General features: G+C 36.2%; 1 protein-coding gene across 4 annotated transcripts in view; it reads right to left on the bottom strand.

Annotated features, from left to right (window-relative positions):
• LOC109499872 (high mobility group protein B1-like) overlaps nt 1–21,165 on the bottom strand; it is an 807,961-nt gene that overhangs the window by 547,420 nt on the left and 239,376 nt on the right. For all 4 annotated transcript variants that reach the window (XR_006598226.1, XR_006598225.1, XR_006598224.1 and 1 more), the window contains exon 3: nt 3,658–3,801. The gene's annotated coding sequence lies outside the window, so the exon portion shown is untranslated. The remainder of the gene's footprint in view (nt 1–3,657; nt 3,802–21,165) is intronic.

The raw sequence follows: 21,165 nt of genomic DNA, 5'->3' as shown, positions 1-21,165 counted from the left end.
TAGGTCAGGGGCAGTGATTAATCAAACAAGGGATTGTTGAAGTCCCCTGTCTATGCTTTAATAGCAAAAGAGGGAGGATTTCAGAGACTATGAAACAAACAAAAAAGCAAGCAAACAAACAAAAAACACAAAGGGGTGAATACCGGCATCAAGTACATCAACTTTGAAATGAAACGAAAAGGAGAAACAAAATCTATATAATAAAATACATGCCACATATAAAATATATATAACACAGAACATTTATTGTGTAATATGTAACCCTTAATTCATGATACATAATTAAAATTATTTTTAGGGGCTCAGTCAGTTAAGTGTCTGATTTTGGCTCAGGTCATGATCTCACGATCTCACGGTCCCTGAGTTGGAGCCCTACATCAGGCTCTGTGCTGACAGCTCAGAGCCTGGAGCCTGCTTCGCATTCTGTGTCTCCCTCTCTCTCTGCCCCTCCCTCGCTTATGCTCGCTCTCTCTCTCTCTCTCTCTCAAAAATGAAAAAAAAACATTAAAAAATTATATATATAATCATATGTAACTATATGCTATATAACATATAAAATATAGGATATAAATATCCTTAAAATTATTACTGTAATAAACCACATTTTATCATGAAGCTGATGGAGCTCAGAGAGGGTCAACAACATGCCCAACATCAAACGGGCATGTAACAACTGGTAGCATCAGCACCAAAGTGAGACTTTCTGACACCAAATTTTTCTTCTGACATGAAATTTTCAATGTTCTCTTCATCATACCACTCTGTCACCAATATACAGTTTATGCCCATGAATTAGACAATAAAAACAGACATACGTGGATACATTTTCAAGAGTAGTCCAAGTAAGATAGACAGTTGCAGCAATTCAGCTCAAAGCAAGAAGCAGCATGGGCATTATGCGACACCACTATTAAAGCACATGACTGATCCCCTGATCGGGGAAATGTGCAAGGCGGAGATAATTGGTTTTCCCAGCTCTCCATCCAAAACCTAGTAAATTTCACCAGTGGGCACTAAGTGGTAAAGAGATAGATGCTTGTCAGAAAGAGAGGAAGTCACTGAAGTAAATAGCTTCTAGTGCATGGAGGTTACCTCTAATATACAAAACACTGGGGTGCTGAAGTAAAAAACAATTTAGTTTGACACCTGTGCTACAAATTTGATCAAAAAATAGGTCTGGAAGGCAGCTACTGCCTAAGATAAAAAGATATGTTTTTTTTCTGTTTCTTAAAAAAAAATCAGATGTCATTACAGCATAAAAATAATAAATACAATTTAAAATATCACAAAAGCTGAAATAGTTCTGCAGACAGGGCTGACTTCAATCCTATTCTAGTTAGCATGGTTCTGCATCTATGCACACTGTGACAGAGCAAACAAGATAACAAGAAGCTCAGAATAATTTTTTTTAAAAAAGAATATTCTGATCTTTTGGGTTTAATCCAACCTTTAAGGCACAATAATAATAATTAAACTGTCAACACATTATACAACTAATTTGAGAACTGCAATAATAAAAATAACAGGGTGAAAGCAAGATAAAGACAATATACCTACAATTTAGAGAGCATTAATGGTGCAGAGTAAAATATAACAAAATATATAAATAAGGTGGAAAAAAATCAAAAGAAGAATTTTGGTGAATGTCAAATCTGTTAGAGGATTCCTAGACTGTAAACACAGAAATGCCATATAAATTTGGGGATACTTATTGAAGTATTCTAACATAAAGAGCCAGATCTCTAATTGACACTGGTTAGAAACAAACTAAAATTTAAGAATTCTGATATTTACTTTTCCAAACTTTTCTATGAAGGACACAGCATTACTCTATAGTCATTTGTATAGCAGCTCTATGTAAGAAATCATTTCTACCTATAAGAAATAATATAAGATATACACCCCTTATCTGGCAAACATGGTCCTTAACTCCTGGAAGTCCTATAATACCTCTGTTGAAGAAGACTGTGGGGAACAGCAAGTAGGCCAGTTACTCCCTGCCCCAATCTACTCCCTGCCCCAAGCAGACAACAAGGTGAGCCTCTGCTCCATCTTGAAATGAGCACCATGATAAATCAGGACTCTAGACTAGAATTTCCCTGTTCTCTGGAAGGCTGCTAAGAACTAGTCATACTCAGTTTCATAAACAGAAGAGAAAGACTGTGAGAGAAAATTAGTCTAAGCATATCCATTTATACATTTCATTTCATTTATTTATTTAGCACAAGATGGGGAAGGGGCAGGAAGAGAGAGAGATTGAGATTGAGAGAGAAAGAGAGAGAGAGAGAGAGAGAGAGAGAGAGAGAGAGAGAGAGAGAGAGAATCTTAAGCAGACTCTACACTCAGCATGGAGCCTGATGCAGGGCTTAATCCCACCACCCTGGAATTATGACCTGAGCTGAAATCAAGAGTTGGATGCTCTTTTTTTTTTTAATATTTATTTATTTTGAAGGAGAGAGAGACAGAGCATGAGTGGGGGGGGGGGGGCAGAGAGAGAGGGAGACACAGAATCCAAAGCAGGCTCCAGGCTCTGAGCTGTCAGCACAGAGCCTGATGCGGGGCTCAAACCCATGAACTATGAGTTCATGACCTGAGCCGAAGTTGGATGCTTAACCAACAGAGCCACCCAGGTGCCCCTATTTATACATTTTAATATTGTATGTGCCACTTAGGCTATGACTAAATGGAACCATCTGCTTGGCTTCATATACCACTCACTTCTCAGGGATTCATTTCTGTGCTCTGAAAATGGCATAAAACATTTAAAAAGCAACTTACCTGCTACACAAAATTTGTTAGGGTGTATCACCAGTTGAAAGAGACAGATAAATACAATTTTCAGGGTCATTCCCATGACACCGAGAATTAACAACTACATCAAGATCCAAGAGGACATTGCCTAATTAAACTGGCATCTAGCAAGCCATCTTCTGTAAAATCAAATCTTCCTGCTGCCATAGCAAAATGTTTCACAAATGTGTACTTTCTTTGATAGTCCTCTTTCTTGTAGTCAGTTCTTCCTTTAGATTACCTCTTTGATGCTATTACCACAACTCTTAAGTATTGGATAGCAAGGCAGAATAATGGAGTGGTTGCTTAAGAGAGTGAGCTCTAGTGTAGGAATGCCTTGGTTCAAACCAAGGCTCAACCATTCCACTTTAGAGCTGCAGTTGTGCCTAATAATCAATTTCTATTATTTTTCCATTGTTTTGCTTTAATCTCTGAAATAAGGATAATATTTATCTAACATGAATTTTTAAAAATCTACATGGAATGCTTAATACCTTGCCTGAAATAAGTACTTAATAAAGTTCCAGCTCTCAAAAAATATTTGGCCCCAAATTCATCATTGTTACTGTATATTAACGGAATGTTTACCATAAACTACATATTCTTTCAGACCCAGAGCCTTCTCAGGCATTTCTACATGGAACAAATAAAAACTGCCCTTGTAGACATTTAGAGTCTTAGTACACTACCTATCCAGGATCTGGTCAGTGACCCTAGGAACAAAGCAAAACAAAGCAAGAAAGTTTTTTTAAAATATCAGCTGACTCATTTCTGTGCATGAATATCAACATTAATATATTCTCCTTCTTTAAAAAAAAAGAAAAAAAATTCATACTTAAAATAAGGTATTAGTTGATTTAAACATACCACAAGTTTTCTTTTCTTGTTGATTTTCCTGTGACTTGTAGTTATGATACAAAACATACAAACAGCCCTCCAAGGATGTGAAATATGGCCTAAGCCATCAAATTTTCACGTTTGCTGCTTTCCCTGAGGTGATCATTGAATTGTCTAAAAAAAAAAAAATTCAGAGCTGTTTAATATTTAACATGTCTTCACATATCTGCTAGTCTAAAGATTTCGTGGGTTACTAACCTACAAGTTTTCATTGTCTTTCTCCTTTTACCTTACATATCAAGTGCATGTCAACATCTGACATCAAACATTATAATTACTAATCGGTCACTTGGGACTCTGCATTCAATCCCTATGTAATATTTCACCGCACAATTTTACCTCCGTGGAAATCAACTGAAATAATCTGGTCTTCCTCAGTCTTTATACTATTACCCAGGTGGTTACATTAATATCTCTGACCAGAAAAAAAAAAAAAAACAGATTCAGTCATTCAACCCCCAGAGTTATCACCTAGTTTTTTGTCTGATAATTATACAGACAAAGAACATACATACACAAGAAAAGTCATTAGTATGAATGGAAATATAATGAAAATTCCAAATGAGAAGGAAATAAATCCTATGAAAGATTTCAAGGACGACAATATTTCAGGTAATATTTGAAAGGGAAAAAAATGATATGTCAGGAGGTAAACTCAATCTCTTCTTAACTTGTTTGGTCAGCAAGTTTATGAAGTATCACAGACAGTCTCTGAATTAGTATGATTCAAGAAAACCCACAGAAATGTTTTCTGGCATCTAAAGCTGTAACAGATGGCATACCCATCTATATGCACATTAATGTGATCTGATATATGCTTGCAGGAAATCAACATTATAAAGTGGTATACCCACAGGAGGCCTTCCAATACTCTAATGCTTAGACTCGTTTCTTTTACAAATAAAACATGTTTTTTCTATACTTTCCATGAAGTAACAGCATCTTTTCCTTAAAAGTTAAGGTAAGGACCTAGCAAGCTTTCATACTCAAAAAATAAAAAATTAATTTAGCAAAAAGTACAAATATTTTATCTTACATATTTAGTTTCCTCTTCAAATATTCCCTTAAACCTAAATCTACATTCTGCCATATCTCAACTGATCATTCACAAAAGGAAAATCTCCTTTCACAAAAGGAAAATCTCCCTTCCCAGAAAACAGTTTGACATTTATGTTCATATCTTGTTATCATCCTTAAGGAGCCAGATCTGTTTACAGGCATCTCATTTAAGGAGAATTCTGATGTGATGTGGATGGAATTAAGAATGAGGGAAATTGATCTGATCTAATTTGATGTAACATAAGCCAAGTGGTTTGTTATAGACAAATTCCCTCAACTGTGAGCTGTTGCCCACTAAAGGAAGTTCCATATAAATGATTATATGAATGGAGACATGTAAAATCTGGCAGATACAGCCATCACAATATTAATTTTCTTGTTCAATAAATGGTATTTCATATTCCTCCAACCAGGTATATCCAGGAGAGGTCACTCAAATGAAAATTACAAAGATATCTTTATATGTAGGTGATGAAGATTTGTGGGAAGATAAGAAGACAAACTTTAAAATATATCAATCACTAGAACCTATCAATCTCCAATCCTTTATATATTGAAATCACCTCTACCACAAATATTGAGCCAAAATCTCCAAAATGTCTCAGTTAAATGGTGAAGTGATGAAAAATTGAAGACAGTCCAGTTAAAGATATGGCTTCTCTAGCTCTCACCTATCTGGATGTAAATTAAAGCGTTATCACTTCGAATTCTTTGCCAAGCACAATTATACATTTATGTATTTCAATAGCAAATTATGGGAACATGACAATTAGAAAAGTCCTGAGTGAACAGGACAAGTTCCTGACACTGGGTTAGACCAGAGCTATTTAAAGGGGGGGGGGGGGAGGGGGCGTGGACCAGTGTGGTCTGGTTAAGAAAGTTTAGAAACTGGGAGATAATTTTTATTCTTCTATAGAAATTTTATATTCCTGGAACATTTTTATTGTATTTTACAAAGGTGTCCATCCTCAACATATTGTAAATTTAAAGTAATGGTGGTGGTGGTGGTGGTTATGATGATGGAGGGGGGAGGAGGAGGAGGAGGAGGAGGAGGAGGAAGAGGAGGAGGAGGAAGAGGAGGAGGAGGGGGAAGAAGGAAGAAGGAAGAAGGAAGAAGGAAGAAGGAAGAAGGAAGAAGGAAGAAGGAAGAAGAAGAAGTGGTTAGACTATTTAGGTCCTACTAATGTCCTGGCCAGGATAGAAGACAAATCAGAGGCACAGTAGATAATTCATACTCTCTTCAAAATGGCTTGTGAATGGTGTTCTTATAGGTAAAGACTTGGATTGTAATCCTTATTAGCTGTGTAACTTTGGGCAACGCTGCTCTTAAGTTCAGCAAGCAGGGTCCCTCCCCTGCATTACACACAGGAGACTTTATTCTTTAGAGTACAGCTGACCCTTGAACAATGCAGAGGTTAGGGGTGCAGATCCCCTATGCAGTCAGAATCCATGTACAACTTTTGACTACCTCAAAACTTAATTACTAACAGTCTACTGTTGACAGGAATACTTACTATTAACATAAACAGTCAACACATATTATGCATGTTATATGTACTAAATGCTGTATTCTTACTACAAAGTAAGCTAGAGGAAAGAAAATACTAAGAAAATCATAAGGAAGGGAAAATACATTTACAGCAGCATACCATATTTCTTAAGGAAAAGGCCACATATAAGAGGGACTTGTGCAATTCAAACCCATGTTTTTCAAGGGTTAACTGTACTGTCCTTTAAAATTTCTAAGCTTTGAGGGGCTCCTTGGTGGCTCAGTCGGTTGGGCGTCCGACTTCAGCTCAGGTCACAATCTCACGCTCCATGAGTTCGAGCCCCATGTCAGGCTCTGTGCTGACAGCTCAGAGCCTGGAGCCTGCTTCAGATTCTATGTCTCCCTCTCTCTCTGCCCCTCCCCTGCTCATTCTCTGTCTCTCTCTGTCTCAAAAATAAATAAAAACATTAAAAAAAATTTAAATGTCTAAGCTTCAATAGAGTGCCTTCTAGGAAGTGTGCCCTACCCAGACCAATCCACACAGGTTCTATTTACTAGAGGCTTCCACTACCAGACCACTCACCTCCAACCTGTTCTTCCCCTTCAGGGAGCTGCCCAATCCTATACTGGAAGGAGACTATACCTTCATCCCACCTCCCATATGTGGGACTGGCCAAATGCCACAAGGAGCTCCCAGGACTCATGCCTATGATTTCTTTTTTTTGTTGTAATTTTTGTAATTTTTTTTTTGACAGAGAGAGACAGAGCACAAGCAGGGGATAGAGACAGCAGGAGACACAGAATATGAAGCAGGCTCCAGGCTCTGAGCTGTCAGCACAGAGCCTGACATGGGGCTGGAACTCATGGAGTGTGAGATCATGACCTAAGCCAAAGTCGGATGTTCAACCGACTGAGCCACCCAGGTGCCCCATCGTGCCTATTATTTCTAAGGGGGAGCAGAATATGTGGTCACCCCAGAATGTGCCACTTTTGGATGTGGATTATTTCCAGCTGAAGACAATCAGGGCCCAGCAGACTCAGGAAGAGATATTAACTGCCCCCTTAACTGCCTAAAAGAATTTAAATAGAAGGCCTATAACCAGAAAAGAGCTATTACCAGAAATAGCTTTTCAATATCAGAAAAACTTAACTGTGTGACATGGCAAACATTGTTTACCAAACATTTGCTATTATCATCTTCCAATTTCTGTGAATTGTCTTCCTCCCTTTTGAAGCCCAGACCCTCACCTCCTTCTCCTTAGCTCAGGATGGTATATAAGCCTCAACTACCTGACTTCTGGGGAGTCTCATATTTTTAATGGGACTCCCATACATGCAAATTTTTTTCCTGTTAATCTGTCTTATGCCAATTAAATTATTAGACCAGCTAAAGAACCTAGAAGGAAATAAGGGCAAAGTTTTCCACTCCTACATTCCTTCAGGGGCCACATGGAAAGCCTGGTTGTAGAATAGCCTGGCCAGTGAGTTGTTTCCAAGTGATTTAAGATTTCTCAAGTTGTTTATACAAACAGGGGCCCAGCAAAAAATTTTTGCCCTGCACCAATTTCCTTTCTCTCTCTCTGTGTCTCAGGTGGCCCTCACTTCAAACAAATTACTTAACCTTTCTAATCCTCCATTTCCTTGTTGGTTAAATGGGAAAAACATAATACCTATAACATAATGTTGTTCTGAGAATTAAACTGCATACAATATGTAAAATACCCAACAAAGTGCCTGATTCAATATAAGTTCCCAATAAACAAGGCTGTTACTATTCTAATATTATGTACAGTTCTTAATACACATAGTAGGTGCCTAATAAATATTCGTTCCCTCACAATACCATCAAACACAATCCTAACTTACTCCATACAATGACCTCAGCTCAGTCTTCATTTCCATTTTTGTTCTAACCTGATTCTAGCTCTCCTTGCTGGTATTTCCTGCTTCTTTTCCCATCTTCAAATGGAGTTCCCTATGTGGCTCCGTGTAGTCAGCCATTCTCAGGTCACAGATTTGCAGCACACGTGCAGAGATGCCACAAGTTGATTGATTAACAAAATTCATTTTGTTAATCAATCAAAACTCATTTCATCCATTTGCAGGCATTTACATGCTTCCAGATGAAGCATGTATTCTCAAGTTGGTAGCTGATCTTTAATCATGCTTTATCTTAACACTGGTCTCATTCCCAGAAGTATGTTTCTTGTCACACCCCTGTAGGCATTTGAATTTGTGAGATTTGACACTTCAACTCCTTTAGCTTTTATCCTTATTTACTATTGAGGAATGGAAAGACAAATAGTTTTTAACCTCTTAGCTAGTGACACACAGAGGTCCCTTTGCTTACACACTTGCCCCTCCCAAGGCTTTCTAGGTATGTGATCCTCTGCTGCCCCCTAAGGGCCTCTGCTCACTTTACCCACTGGTCTTGCTTGAGGCTATTAGAAACCATTAAGAATCTGTTCTGACTTTAGTGTATAGAGTGAAGCGTATGGAGTGTATCCAGAAGTAAATTATAAAGCTCTACATCATAAAGTACATAAAATATACTCCCTACTTGAAAATGTTCCTTTTGTGAGGATCTTTTCATAGGACTAATCCCACTTTCTCAAAATACATCATTATTTGTCTATTTATAGTCCCCACTAAATGGAGAACACATACAGTCATATAATCCAGCCTGGCCATGAGGGAATGGCTCCGGCAAGAAGGGTGCTTACTTAGACTCACAAAAAGTGAGTAAGAAATAGATATGCAACTAAGAAAAAGCTTTGAGTTGTTGAGGAAGTGGTAATAGTTCATTAGGTCTAAAGATTTAAACACTGCAGGGGCACCTGGGTCCTCAGTCAGTTGAACATCTGACTCTTGATTTCAACTTCAGGTCATGATCCTCAAGGTCATGGGTTCGAGTCCCTGGGGCTTTGCACTGAGAACAGAGCCTGCTTAATATTCTCTCTCCCTCTGTCACGCTCTTCTGCATGTGCATGCTTGTTCTCTCTCTCTCTCTCTCTCTCTGTATTGAAAAAGAAAAAAGAGTTGAAAAAGAGTTGAACATTGCAGGTAGAGATGGGATGAAGAAAGTAGAAAAAGAGGAAATGGGAAATTTAAGTTTGACCAGATCATTAGGAGCCATAAATAAAAGTTTATACTTTATTCTAAAATCATTGGGGATCCATTGGTAGGTTTTAAGCAGCAAATATTGTGTTCAGGTTACCATTTTTGAAAAATCACCAAAGAACATTATGAGAGCAATCCAGGCAAGAGAGAATGATTGTCTAGACCGGGTGAATGGAAGTGAGGCTGGAGAAAAGTGGGTAAAGTCTGGAGATATTTAGAAGGTAAAACCAATAGAGACTATGAAGAGAACAGATGAATCAAGGATGATCAAGTTTCTGTTTTGGATCACTGAGTACATATGGAGGTAGAATTAACTAAGGTCAGTATCTTAGTACAAAAATATGAACCATCAAAGGAAAAAATGATTAACATTGTCAAAATTTAAAATTTCTGCTCTTCAAAAATGCTGTTAAACAAATCAAGTTAACTGGAAGAAAATATTCATATAATACACATATTTGAAAATGACTCATGTCGAAGATATATAAAGAACTTTTACAATTCAGTAAGATAAGCCAATAAGAAAATGGCAAAGATATGAACCATATGTGTGTGTATAATTACTATTCAATTACTAACAGGCACACGAAAAATATGCTTAATATCATTAGTCATCAAAGTGATGCAAAATAAAACCACAATAATACTCTACATCCATTTCAATGGCAATTTTTTTGGAAAAACTGACAATGCCAAGTATTGACAAGGGTATAGAACAACTGGAAATCACATATATTGCTAGAGGAAATGTAAAATTACACAGTCTCTTAGGAAAACAATTCAGCAGTAGAATAAACCTAAATACATACTTATCACATAACCCAACAATTCTACTTCTAGATATTCAGTCAAGAGAAATAAAAACATATGCCCACACAAAGACCTACAAACAAATGTTCAAAAAGCTTTATTCAGAATGGCCAAACCAACTCAAATGTTTTAAAGTAGGTAAACTGTGGTATATTTATGCGATGAAATACTAGTCATCAATAAAAAGAAATAATCCATTGAAACACATACCTTAAATGCATATATACAAAGCACTTAATAAAGTGAAAGGAGCTACAAACAAAAGTTTACATTCTGTATGATTCCATTTAATATGAAACTCTAATATAGGAAACAAATTAGTGGTTACCTGAACCAAGGTGGCATTGATTGAGTGGGAAGAGACGTAGGAGAACTTTTAAAGGTGATGGGCATGTTCTATATCTTGATTGTGATAGTGTTTACATGGGGTTTTAAATTTGTCAAAGCCCATTAATGTACACTTAAAAAAGTGCATTTTGTTGTTTAAGTCAACAAAGTGGACTTAAAACACATAATAAATAAATGAATATTTGGTAAATTAAAAGGTCATAATTGACAATTCCTGAGCTTCCTCATCACATGATGAGGTTTCTTTGGCTTCCACATCTCTCTTCCATAAGTAGCAAAACACAATGACACATCTCGACAGTATTCCGAAGAACAAAAAAAAGAAATCAGTTTTGAATTTTTTTCACTAATGTGTGATACAGAACATTAGTGTCCCTCTAGTCTAAAAAAAAAAAAAAAAACTATTTAATTCAGTCTAAATCTTTCAGAATACTTTCACTCAGTGAACCTTTATGCAGATATCATCCTTTCTAATAAAGAGCCTCGTTGAATCATCACAAAAGTGAAAACAATAACAAATGAATGTAGCAGAATGAAAAAGAGGCTGTACTAATGATGAGTGTTAACACAACCACTAAACAGCTGCTCAGCTCTTTCCAGAACCAGCCTCATCCTCGACTACATCTTCTTGAGCCTTTCTCTTCTGACTTCAGACCATCTGTCATTTGGCAGATAAGCCATATTCTGAGACATCTATATTCAACCACCATTCTCAAACTCTGTGAGTATACACTAATTCTAAACAAGCCTATGATGATCTATTTTAACATTTTGTTTTCCTTAGTTTCATTTAAAACTCTGTCACACATGGGAAAAACTTAGATTTCAGTAGCAAAATGCAGCATAATTGCCTCTGAGAAGGTTCCTTTACCTTTTGCAAGCTTTTAGTATCAATTCAATAAATTTTCAAGCCTTGCAAAGAAAGAGAATACCATATAATTTCCCCTAGTTGATAATGAAGACTCACTGGGGATTCAACTAATTTAGAAGCTTCACAGATTTTAAGCATCTGTAGGATTTTTCTCCTTAGCTACGTTTCAATCCCAGTCCTGAATATAATATTTTAATTAGTTATGTCCATATTCAGTTATCATTTTCCTGCTTTCCAAATGTTATATATCATTTATCAGAAATGGAAACAAAATTCTCTTTCTTGGTCTTTGAAATAGACCAGAGTACTCAGGTAATTTTCAAATCTATTTTCTCAGTTGTGTAAGGGGAAGAAAACGAAATGGAACCAGCTTGCTGAGCTAAATAGAAAAAGTTCAGAACTGAGAGGAAGAGCCAAATTATCATTTCCAATACATCAAATCAACAAGTTCATAGACAGCCTAGGAAATTCTACACTCTAAACCTTTCCACTGAACTACTATTGAACATATCATCTAAGGTGAGGGGAGAAATATGGACCAGTTTTATCTTCTTATATGACTATTTCTAGGAGTCTGTTTGGTTTAAACCAAGTATAGCAGGTCATTACTCTCTTGACAAACTATCCAGTTCGTGGTTAAAGCAGCCAAAATATTTGATTTAAAAAATGAAATGGAAAGAGCTCTAACATGTGATAAAAACCAATTTAGTTTTAATTCAGAAATAAAAATAGACCCTAGTGCAACTCACTGTTTACTCTTCTACTTAACCATGTTTTTACATTCTGGTAGAGAAAAACCAGTTTACTCTCTGCACGAATGCAAACATCTGAAATGACCACAGGGAATATGCAAGAGGTTCCCAAAACAGGAAAATTACCTTATTTCTTCTATTGTTTCCATCCCTTCTCTTTTTCAGTTTAGAGAAGTGACTGGTAACTTACCCATATGCCTAAGAATTAGTGGACATAACTATCTTAAAGGATAAGAGCTGTGCTGTAAAAATAACCATGAAAGAGCTCCCATCACTGGAGACCAATCACAGCTTCTGGCACACACAGCTAGTAAACAGAATAGCTAGCCAAAGATCAAGACAGTTCACATGTTAGAATACTTTGCTTACCAAGAAAGGACCTACTATATTTGAAAGAACCTTTACACTATAAACAAACATGGTGGAACCGAAGGCAATGCATATTTTAACTATTAACTATTAACTATTAAACACTATTTCCACTAAACATTTAAACAGGTTCATATTACCTGCAAGCACTTGGGAGAACTGTACTGGTAGGTACTGTGGCATCTCCATTAGAAAAATATAAAGACTAACACAGCCTAACCCTGTCACCTCCTGCTACTCATTCTTGAGCTCCTTCCTCTCTACAGACCAAGTAAGGAACAGTGGAAATAAGGAAAATATTTTTTTCTTTACTGATGGAAATCAAGCTTTTTGAATATGCAGTTTCATACCAATCCCCAAAATCAGTATTCAGGATCCTTTTTTTGAATAAAATCAGTCTCCATTTAAGTTTTCAATATTGGCACAAATAAACACATATACCCTCACACATACATAAAAAATGTACACAAACTTTCAAGGAAACTCAGAAATCCAGAGTACACATGCAATTCAATTCAATTCAAATCTATGTGCAAACATACATCAAGGTGTGTCATGAAAAGCATAAGTTATATTTACCTTTGAGATTTGACCCTGTCTCATCACCAATGTACAGAGGACTCTTACTTTCCTTGCTGTGTACAATAAGTCACAAATATTTAGAATTAAACAGGAAAACCCTGGTCCTCATATTAGTAAGCAAACAAACCAATTAGAAACAAAACAAACAAACCAAAAAACCTTGGCTAACTGTAATTCTAAATTCGGAGTTGGCTTGTGGTGCCATTTAAACACATAGGATCAATGCCCTTAGAGAAAAGTCATACTAAAATTGGTGCTATTAATTCTCTTTAATAAATATATCCCCTGACTTCCTGTGAGAATGAGTTTTAGAGAACGAAATTTGATAAAGAGCCCAAAATTAGAATCAAAAGATAAGTTGCACAAAGCTACAGGATGCATTTTTTCTATAGTTTATGTGTGTGTGTGTGTGTGTGTGTGTGTGTGCACGCATCTGTGGTTTTACATTTTTCTAACCTATGACTAAAGGAACAATAAGCTAATATATTTTTCAAAAAATAGTTACAACTGATAACACGCTTTCCTTCACTGTGTAGAAACAGGGTAAATTCCAAAGCCGTCTCTGGTACGATAATTGTTGGATTTTGCTTTCTACTTAAGGTTTTCATTACTGTATAATGTCATTAAGGAGGAAGGAAAGAGATTGAGAAGTGAAAGAAGATGAAAATCTCAATCCAGGACACTTTTAAGAAATGTGTTTTAGTGAAGGAAAACTATAACTCTTCATTTTCCTGCTGCCCCACGTGGCTCAATCCCCAAGTCCCCAGCCTGGGGTAAGGACCCTCCCCTGATCCTACCCTACCACTCTCAGCTTTTTCGCTAAAAGACCACTTCATTACTCTGACTTCTTGCATTCTATCTACTCTAGATTTGCAGGCCCTCTACCTGCAAAGTTTGCCCAACCGTTCAAAGCTTTACATCCACATTTAAAGAGAAGCAGCCTCTTTGCATCCCTTTGTGGGCAGTCACAGTCGGCAACAGTGACACGTCTCTGTGTTTACCTGCACCTGAGCAGATGTGGATTCAAAGTGCCCCAGCAGTAGTATTTCTGCACAGATAGGATGATTATACATCTATTCCCTCTCAGGCACACAGAGAGAGACCACCCGCACAAAACCAGTGCCACCAGCTAGCTCTCCCTCTGGTTCTGTACAGCCCCCACACAGCTGTTTCAGCGCCGAGAGGGAAAGAACAGCTGCCTCAGTTTGACTCACACCTACGGGGCTTTTCTTCATTCCCACTCTCATTTCCATGATCCCCAACTGCTCACATCTCTCCTCCCCTTTTATCTGTATTAGAGGAAGTACAAGGCTGTGGGCAGAGCCCTTTTGTCTTCCTGTTTAGATCAGACATGTAAATAAACACATCTGTTTGGCTAGGGCACAAGCAAAGCCTTAAATAGTAGCATTGCCTAAAAGACATCACTAAGTTTTGCTAGAGAATTATTACAATTAAGACTTCTCATGACAAGGCAGCTTTCATATAGCTAATCAAACGAGATGTCATTTCACAGACCCACTTGCCTCCTTTTTGCATACATGAAAAATGCTGTTACTTAGAGAGCTGTGGAAGGCAAGCAATTGCACATAACAGCCAAGTAAATCCATGTTCTCAAAACAGGGCACTGTGGAGAAAATCATAGTCCTTTAAAGTAACAACTCTCTCTAAAGCAGATAAAATCCTTAAAAAAACCTGCTTTACAGAATTGAAGTTGTTTTCATGAATTTCTCTCCTTCCAATCTACTCTGTATTTGTTCATAAAAATGGATGTCAATAGTAGATATGCATTTTGTTATTTGTGAAAAAAATATCTCTTGAAGATTGTCTACTTTATTAGTACTGAACAGATTATTAACCAATTTTCAAGCTATCTTTCTTAAAGGGAAATGTAATCGTCCCTATTTATTTCTTATATAAAAAGATAAAAGAAGCCCTATTCTACACTTATATAACACCAATATTATCCACAATTATTCAACACAATTTGTTCATTTAGGTACTTCTCAAACATTTTGAAAAGCTTTAGCCCTATTTCTGTTTCCACGTCCAGGGCCAAGTACAGTGCTGTCTGGAACAGAAGTCAGCCCTCTGTTATATAACTGTACCCATTATGCAGCCAGCATGGCCACCAGGCAAGGGTGAATGGCTGGTCTGCAGTGACCATGGAACTCTGTTTTGCTGCAAATTGGCTGCAGGCAGCTCTTGGGTCAGATCAGCCCAAAGCACTGACCTGCACTCTTCCCAAGTATTCATCACTGTTCTAAATGTCATAGTGCCTAGCATGTGGACAGAAAGGCAGAATTGCAGCCAAGCTCCCTAGACCAGTTCACTCTACTGGTCCATTTTTTGTGAAGCTGGGTCATGTTACTTGTTTACTTTCTCCCTACGGTGTTAACAACCTTTGGATTGTGCACATACTAAATCCTACCTCCTTATCTACCTCGCAAATCTACACTCTTGAGGCCAAAGCATCTCCTCCAGGGTGAGGCTGTGATGATGCCAAACAACAGTGTTTATCTTTCCTTTTTCAATGCAACCAGCAGATTATGTACTCACTTCCTTTCTTCTACTAGAGCTCTGATTACACTGTACTATGGTGATTTATTTGCATGTCCATCATTCTCCCCCACCCTCGCCTTTGCCCTTAAATTTCTTCTAGGAACTAATCTCAATGTCCTTCCTCAGACAGGCCTTCCCAAAGGCTCAGAGTTGGTTTCCCCATTATATGCTCCCATTCTGTTCTGTTCTCAATGGGCCAGGCAAGAGGTATACAAAATCACATTTGTCAGCATCTGTATAGCTTCTATTTCCCAGAACTTTAAGTTCTGTAACTATAGGGACCTTGACAGCCTTGTTCACAGTTGCATCCCTAATGCCTGGGACAGTGCCTGGAATCTGTTAGTTCTCAACTATTTGAAAACATTAGGTGAACAAATGAATGCATGGTAGCTTCTTGAGAGTTGAAACTATATCTTATGTAAGTTTTTATATCCAAATCAGTGAGCAACAATTTTCTGAATCAATGATCAATTCAGTACATTGTGTGTTATACACTTACACTCTACAAATATAGTCAAGTTACAACGAACTTGATCCTCAAAAAAATATAAAACTTAATTTCCAAGGATCACAGACATGGCAGAGCAGAATAAAGCACTGGGAACTGAGATTTTTAAGTACAATTTTTTAAACTAGTAGTATCTTGAAAATGTTAAACCATGCCATAAAAATTTGCTCTGATATATGTCCAGACACTAAACACAAGCCAATACATATTCATACATATTTGTCATCAAGCATGGAAAAATTAAATCACAGGTAATTCAGAGTTAATTTAAGCCTTGACGTTAGTTTTGCTTTCAATATTACTTTCTACTCATACTTGCATATTTTTAAAAATAATCAATTAGTCATAGTCAACATTTATGTGCAGAGACCATATGAGGCAGTATGGAGAAATGCAAAAGAAACAGGAGGGAGACAGATGGCTCCATGTAATATACATAATAAACTATCCTGCTTCGCTCTGCCTTACTTGAATATTATGCATTCAATCTGTAATGCTTTATATTCTTTTTCATAGGTGTGGGGTTTTTCCTCTTATTAGACCTGAAGTTCTCTGGCAACAGACACCTTGACATTTAGTTAACTCCTTTCCATCACCTTGTCCTTCTTTTTTACAGTATCACTTCATACCTTTGCTCATCAAATATTTTCTGAGTATCTGTTGTATCAGTTACTCTGCTAGACCCGGATACACAGTAGAGAACAAGATAAAGTCCCTGCGCCCATGGAGCTATACTGAGTGTGTCGGGGGAGATGGGGTGGAGCAAAGATTAAAAAAGCAAACAAACAAATATGAAAAATTTAGCTGGAAAAGTGCTATAGAAACACATATCAGACTAAGGTATTAGAAACTGATAAAGATGAAAGTTATGTAAGATGAAATGGCCAAAGTACACTTAAGCACACCTAAATATATTAAAGAAACATTGAAAGATCTGGGTAGAAGAATGTTTTAGGCAGAGAACACAAGTGCAAAGGCCCCCTGAGGTGTTAATGAGCCCTACTGAGTTCCAACAGTATCAGAAGGATGATGTGGCTGAACCTGAGTGAGTAAGGGTATAAGATGGGGTTAGAAAAAGCAGATCATGTAAGGCCAATCTGGGCTATGGTAAGCAGTCTAGATTTTATATTCATGTGATAAGAAGCTTACTGGAAGGTTTTCAGCAAGGGAGTGACATAATCTGATTCGTCTTTTAAGAAGATTACTATGGCTGCTATACGGCAAATGGGCTAGCATGTTGCAAAAATAGGAGCTGGGAGACCAGTCAGGAGGTATTACAATGGGCCAGGCAAGAGGTAGTCATGTTTTAGATTGAGGTAGTGAGAAGTGGTCAGATTCTGAATGTACTTTGAAAGCAGAGCAAGATGATAAGATTTGCTAGTGGTTTGCACGTGAGTTGTGAGGAAATAAGAAGAATCAAGGATGACTTCCAGGTGATTGATCTGAAGAGTGATACAGTTATGGCAGGTGGAAGACTAGGGAAGAAGCCTAAAAGAGGGTTCCAAGAGAAGATGCTCCATAAATGCTAATTTGGTCATTGAAAAACAGAAAAATAGAAGTTAATAGCATTACAAGATGTTTATATAAGTGGTAATAAGTACATAGCCTCAAATTCCAAATCTGAAGCATTTTAGAAAGTAGCAGTAATCAGAGCAAAAACTGGAAGAAAATAACATCCCAAGATAAATCATCTTTAGAAAATATAATTGAAAATCATTGCAGACAATAGTAGGACTTCAGCTTCAAATTTCATAAATTCTAAAAAAATTTACATTAATTAAAATTGGTTTGAAGTTATTGTTTAATGATTAGCAATGTTTTAATGATAATGAAATGAAATGTTTTAATGTTAATGATTAGCAATAGTTTAATTCATTTATCTCTCATGTATTTAGCAGAAGACATCACTATTTAGCATTAGAAAGAATCTCCTACCTCTAGATACTGATGTTTTCAGAGAAGTTAGAACAGACAAGCTAAATCATCTTTATTAATTGCCACGATGGTAATCAGCTGAGAACTTTCAACTTGACCTCTATGTAGCATTCAGAACAAATAAAGATCGGTTGCTATGAAATCTTAATAACGTAAATATCCATTCCATCAAGCCATGCTTTTGAAATTCATCTCAGTTTAATAGTGAAGTACCAGCTCCTTAATTGGTAAGGTTTGATTAATATGTCCTTTCTTACATCCACATGGTCCATTTGCGGTAGGTTAAATATGTTTCATTTTTCAAGTTACAACAGTTTGGGGATTTCTACCTCCCTTTCATCTCTGATATAAAGTTTTGCACCTAGGCTACATACACTAATCTATTTTTAGTGATATTCTAGCCACTTAAATTCAAGATGCTAGACATTTATAAAGAATTATTTCTTTGTGGTTTTATAAAGATCCAAAGACTAGACACTGAGGTAAGAAGCATCATTCCATTTGTATAGAATTTTTCAGGAAGGAAAATAGGGAGGGTTTTCTTTTGCTGTTTATCACCTAAGATTTGAAATTTTTGCCATTACACTGCTCAGTAAACCTTAAGGATAGTTTCCAATTGGTCCAAGTTACATAATCTTGTGAAGATTTACTGCTGGGTTTCATGTTATTGCAAATGAAGGAAATTCTACTCACAGTCCAAATACCAAATGCAACTTCACATGGGGTCAGACAGCATCAGTATGCCACAGGCTTTTATCATAAATCAGATACTCTGGAACAAATTTGTAATGTTGACTTCCAGAGTTTCCATGTAATATACTGTGCCATTTTTTTTTCTTTGAACACACAGAGGGCAGATGTAAATCACACACTAGCCTAAAAACTAAGGGACTGTTTTTTCCCCCCTCCCTGGAACAAAAATTAAGTTAATGGCTAAGTTAACAAAATATTACCATTGTCTAGGAGTGGGAATCCTTAGAACATAGAAGCATATGCATTCCTTCTCCATTTAATAAGATCTGCCAATTCTATGTCATATCTTGTCCCACACTGTGGTATACATTTGTTTTCATTTTATTTCAGCTAGAGAATTAGTTTTCTTTTCCATAACTTCTGGTCAGTAATTTCGTATGTAACTTCCATAAGCATGTCATAGGCTATGGAGAAGCTTTGTATCACTAATAACTATCTTTTTTTTATTCATTCTTTTTCTATCAAACCAGCATTCCTCTTCTGCAGTGATTTTGCAGACAGTCCTATTTAAGGAGGTCTTTACAAAATATTTCTAATAGGGCTTTCTTCTCTACTGTCTCCTTAGCCCTGATAACAATTTGGCATATTTTCCCAAAGCTGCCACAAAACATTGTGTACTGTATTCATTTCTCTACAAGTGAGAAGCCTTCATCCTTGATATCAAACTGTACAACCTGGAATGGGACTACATGTGCCTGGAGCAAGAGGTATTTTTTTTTTCTAATTCACACAATCTGCTAGCAACAGAGTTTAGCCCCCAAAACTCTGGAAGTATAGACTTCCTGCTCACTCTGACCACTGGTAATCCCAACTGGTCTCTGTAGACTTTTCCAAGGTAAAGTCTGGTGCCTGCATCTGTGCCTTCAAAAACACCAAGGTACACAACAAAGTTCTCTCAATATCCTCCTTACCATATGCAACTCTGATCCCATGGCAGATACGGGAACCACCTTAATGTTAATAATGCATATAATCAACCAAAACCCTAAATAAAAATTAACAAATCAAATCCATCTATGTATTCAACATTTATATCCTTTTTATTTATTCCAGGAATATATAGGTTATATATGCAAACTTATTAATAGAATTCATATTATTAATAGATCAAATAATAAAAACAACTCAAATAATTTTAATGCATTAAAAATGAGTATTTGATAAAATCTAATATCTACCCTTAATGGAAATTTTCTTAAAAACATAAATAGAAAGATGTAGTATGTTAAAAATCAATCACAGTTCCAGTTAGCTTCACACTTAAACATTACATGCATGCCCATTAATGCCAGTATTAGTTTGCAAAATATTCATTTTATCCACAAATAATGCACACATTATTCTGAATCAGATAGCCAATGCAATTAAATAAGAAAATGAAATTCAAATGAAAAGTACTGAAGTATAGGAAAACATTTAGATTTATCTTCCTAGAAAAAAATAAATGAACCAACTAAGAAGGTTTTAAAAATAGAAAATAGATTCAGTGAATTTGACAATTAAACAAAAAATTAATACATTTTCAAAATTAGAAAATGTAAAGCAAAAATATTTCACTTAGAATAGTAACATAAAATGTAAAAGAACTACAGAGGTAATTAACTTTATACGAAATTAGATCTCTTATTTGAAGAAAATTATAAAATTTATTCAGAAGCATATAAGTAAAACGAATATGTAGAAAACATAAAGATTATGATAGAAAGAAACATCTTTATAAAGACACAAATTCTCCCCCCAAATTAAGCTATAGATTTATTTCAGTTTTAGTCAGAATACCAACATTTTTTCAGTGAATTGATAAAAATTATCCTAAAGTTCTCCAGATATACAGGAAAATTATGAAAAAGAATAATTCAGGAGGATTTCTCCTTACAGATTCTAAAATGTAGTCTAAATTTACCATAATGTAAAATGTATGGTGCTTTCAAAATAAAGAAGAAAATAACACAAATATATAAAAAATGGTAGATAAAGATGGATTTTCAAGTTGATACAGAAAAGATGAATAATTTAATAAATGGAGTTGGGGCAGTGAGTGAGCAATGTAGAAATAAATCAGGTAGATTCCTCTTTATCCTTTCCCTACAATAAGTTGGAAATTAAGTAAAGATTAAATTTAAAAGTAAAACTATAGAAATACCATATGATCCAGTAATTCTACTACTAAGTATTTACTCAAAGAAAGTGAAAATAGTAATTTAAAAAGATATATGCACTCCTATGTTTATTGCAGCATTATTTACAATAGCCAAGATATGGAAGCAACCCAAGTGTCCACTGACAGATGCACATATAAAGAAGATGTGAGATTAGATATAGT

This window comes from Felis catus, chromosome B2 (genome assembly GCF_018350175.1).
Source record: "Felis catus isolate Fca126 chromosome B2, F.catus_Fca126_mat1.0, whole genome shotgun sequence".
Lineage (NCBI taxonomy): Eukaryota > Metazoa > Chordata > Mammalia > Carnivora > Felidae > Felis > Felis catus.
The sequence above is the reverse complement of the archived record's forward strand: the minus strand, read 5'-3'. Positions and strand labels throughout refer to the sequence as shown.